This window comes from Solanum verrucosum, unplaced genomic scaffold (assembly GCF_900185275.1).
Source record: "Solanum verrucosum unplaced genomic scaffold, falcon-dt-bn FXZP01000112.1, whole genome shotgun sequence".
Lineage (NCBI taxonomy): Eukaryota > Viridiplantae > Streptophyta > Magnoliopsida > Solanales > Solanaceae > Solanum > Solanum verrucosum.
The window spans coordinates 3,121,650-3,125,992 of record NW_026020441.1 but is presented as its reverse complement, the minus strand read 5'-3'; the positions used below and the strand labels follow the sequence as shown (position 1 = coordinate 3,125,992).

The window sequence follows — 4,343 nt, the reverse complement described above, 5'->3', positions numbered from 1 at the left end:
ATTAGTCTAACTTGATCCTCTAATGTGTTTGCTTTGTGTATTGAGTTTTAAGAAACTGACATAACACAGATTGATCTATTCACACAAGAAGCAATGGTTTGTCATCATCAAAAAAGGAGAATTTGTTAGATTGAAATGATTTTGATAATTGACAAATAGAGGAACAAATGAAAGGAGCGGGTTGTGCCGACAAGTTCCTTTCAGAACGAATCCGACTAGGATAAGGAGAACGTCAAACCATGCGAATTAGAAGTTATAAAGTGATGGAAGGATTGCTTTTTCGACAAGAAACCAGTGCAAAAAGGTTTCGTTTCATAAAAGAATTCCTTCAAGGAAGAGAAAGCGTGCATAAAATCAGTTTACAAGAATTTCTAAATTCCACACGGATAAGGAAGCAGAGTTGAAGTAGAAAAATGATTCTTGGTCTACTTAGTCTATAAATAGAGCAAGGATCTTCCAACGAAACTTGCGCACTTAAACAGAGAGTTACAATCAAAATACAATCAAATAGAAGGAGTTCATATTTGAGTGATTTCTGATTACGAAGTGCAGGTAACGCAAGGAAACAAGAATTGAAGAACTGATTCATAGTATGTTTTATAGTTCTTAAGTCAAGTTTGCTTGTATTGAGTTTCTATTGAGTTTTATCTTTAATTCTTTCTAGATCCAGTGAAGTATAACTGGAGTAGGAATAGAGTCTTCAAGTTAGGGTGACTTAAAGACTCGGAAACATAAACCTTGGGGGGGTTTGTGTTGGAGTTTAGGAATTAGGGTTAGTTCCTAGGATTGCAAGAGTTGTAATTCGAATTCATAACTTGAAGTGGGGCCGACGATCTAGTTGATTGTTAGCATCTAGAAATTAGAGTTTATAATTCCTTAGGTTACATAGGTTTGTAATCTTGTCTTGAGGCTCAGAGTTTAATGAAGTGGAGTTAAATCCTACAGAGGTGTAGGTCGTGGTTTTTTACCCTTTATGAGCTGGGGTTTTCCGCGATAAAATATTGTGTCATTACTTTATTTGTTTTACATAACGTAACTGTTGTTAGGGGTGTACATGGCCAGGTTGGTTCGGGTTTTTCAAATATCAAACCAAACCATTTGTGTCGGATTTTTAAATTTATATACCAAACCAAACCAATAAAACTCGGGTTTTTCAACCTCGGGTTTTTTTGGGGTTTTCGGTTTTTCGGGTTTTTCGGGTTTTTCGGTAAAGTATTCATACAAACATATAATTTACTTGTACTTCAAATATTTCTTTAATTCTACCAAAATATAACTATCTAAGATGTTTCTTAAAAATATAACACAATATGATATGATTAATGACACTAAAATATCCAACAAAAATAATAATAATGAAATCGCGTAAAACAAATATTGCAAATTAACAAGTCATAATGAAAATGATCATAATTTAAAAGTACTAAATCATGCTAAAATTAAGTTTAATAAGTATTAGTTACATGACTAAATATTAAAGGAAATTAAAATTAGATTATGTAGTTTAATTATTTAAACCAATGTAAAACTAAAGAACAAATATTCAATATTATTGTCATTCTTAGTGTTGAATTGATTTTCTTTTTGCATTAGTATTAATTTGATTTTGATTTAAGCTTTATTATAACTACCAACATTTGTGGACTATAATTTTTATTGGTCCATTCATAATTCTAAGTTTCAGACATGAAATAATATATTAAAAGATAAAAACTATGAAAAAGTATAAGAAATATTTAAAAATTATATCAAAGTAAATATTTTTATGTATAAAATAAAATTTTAAAATTATATATATAATGTCGGATTGGTTTGGTCTCGGGTTGGTTTTTTTTAGTTAAAATCAAACCAACCCAAATATAGTCGGGTTTTTTTTTTCAAAACCAAACCACTAGTCAGGTTTTTTTTCGGGTTGACTCGATTTGCGGTTTGGTTCGATTTTCGATTCGGTTTCGTACACCCCTAACTGTTGTAATATGCAAAGGAACATATATAATACACCTGTTCCTTAGGCAAATCTGGGAGTCAGTATTCCAACACAAACTATTATGCTCAATAAAGTTTAATTTAAATACATTTTTTTCTAAGATCTCTACAATTTTTTCTATTTTTCTCCATGTCTTGTTCGTGGAATGTGTGCATGCAATAATTTTTCTTACATGTTTTTGTTTGACTTTTAATTTTTTGTCAGTTTGTTTATATTTCTCTGAAGTCCTTATTCTCAATTCTCATATAGCTAAGTTAATCTTTTAGTATATCCATTATTGACTTTTTATATACTTTATTAAGAAATAATTATTAATATAAATATTTTATCACAATATTCATATTAAGTAATATATAATTTTAAATCTAGGGAAATGATTTGGAAAATAAATATGAGAGAAATGGTGAAATAACTCATGAACCTAGCACGAATTATTAATTTCGTCGTCGAACTATTGACAACTTTAAAACCTCTCTATTTGACTAACTGAACTTAAATACATCATCGATCTACCACATGGCATAGCAAGTCGTCTCAAACCCTTGTAGGAGTATGAAACGCTTAATAAAAGTTTAGAGAAGTGTTTAAAACACCCTTGAACTTGGCTAGAAGTATTAGTTTCGTCATCAAACTATTAATAACCTTAAAAACACCCCTCTACTTGAGTAACTGAATATTAAAACACTCATGTCTTGCAAAATGACATGGCAAGTGATCTCTATTCTTTAAAAAAAATGAGGGACTCAGTTGGTACTCTTATAAAGAAATTTAAATATATAGATATATATATATATGGTGGGCAATGGGTTCTTTTTGACATTTTACCAGTTAATCAGTCCAAATTTAAACGTACATAAACGACACATGTTCATGACATTTTCAACAAAAATACAAAATTTATGGAAGCATAAGCAAGGCAATGTAAAAGTTAACGTTATAGAACGACAAATGCTTCAGGAATTCGATTCTATTTTGTCCTCCACTATAACTTTTAGAGAGAAGTGTTGAACACACTCGTGAACTTGGCACAAATTATTAGTTTTGTCTCCAAACTATTGACAATCTTAAAACACCCTTCTACTTAACCACTGAATTTTAAAACACCCCTCTCATGTCATATAATATATCTATTTATATGCAACATCAGCATAGGTTCCGTGTGTGCGTACGTGAATAACACATTTATGGGTATATCATGAGAGGGGTATATTTAAGTTCAGTTAGTTAAGTAGAGATGTATTTTGAAGGTTGTGAATACTTAAGGGACAAAACTAATAATTCACATCATGTTCAAAAGTGTTTTCAATAATACCCTTTATAAATAATTAATGTTTAGGGGTAAAACAGAAAAAAGTCTGTATATTCAACGGTATTTTTGTAAATTTGATACTCATTTGATGATTCTCGTGTTTGTACAAAAATAATTGTTAGGTGTGTCATCCTATCCATCCAAAAATATTTGACAAAATTTAATAATCAGTGCGTATAACTTTAAGCGTATTGAAATTAATCACATATCCTGATAATATAAACTGAATTTAACGCATAAAAACTCAAGATAAACTAGCATTTTTTGGTTAAAGATATTTAAAATATGTCTAATCTCCGGTCAATGGTATTTTTTCATCCATTTTTGCTTGTTCACTATATTTAAAATAGATGTTTAATTTTAATTGTTTAACTCAAAAGATTGAGAGATAATTTATTACTTAATTCCTAATTTATCCTTATTTTTAATTATAGACATTTCTCGATGTATTTGCTGAAACATTAAATTTATTAAATTCAAAGAGTGCTATATAGTGAACTTATCATTTTTTTAAAAATTAATAAAATGATATGTCAAGTGAAACATAAATAATAAAAATTGAACGAAGAGAATACAATTAAATAAGAATGTTGTTTCGTCCAATGCCTCTGACCATTACGATCCATCTAATAAACCAAAGTGTCCCGGCCAATCATTCAACAATTGAGAATGGAATAAATAGAAGAGAATGAATTATTTTTTTCTTGATCTTCAATGCAAAATCGACATGAATTGTAGGGACAACTATAAAATGTAGCAATTTATTAAATATATTTTAATAAAAACCTTTTGGCTGCATATATGAATGCATCGAGTATACTATTAAAACAGAGAAAGTAGTATCGTAGTTCAAAAGTTCTCATTTTTTTCCAAACTCAAACAAAAATTTGTGAGTATCATATTGTAAATACACAATTTTACTTCTCAAAATAATTGCAATGAGATAAGTACTACGATGCTTAGATATAACAAGCCCGTCTAGCTCAATTGGTAGAGCGCAAGGCTCTTAACCTTGTGGTCGTGGGTTCTCGAGCCCCACGGTGGGCG

At 29.8% G+C, this 4,343-nt stretch overlaps 1 non-coding gene across 1 annotated transcript; it reads left to right on the top strand.

Annotated features, from left to right (window-relative positions):
* The first annotated feature begins 4,268 nt into the window (after positions 1 to 4,268).
* Positions 4,269 to 4,343, top strand: TRNAK-CUU (transfer RNA lysine (anticodon CUU)). Its single transcript has one exon. It is a non-coding gene; the product is annotated as a tRNA-Lys (tRNA).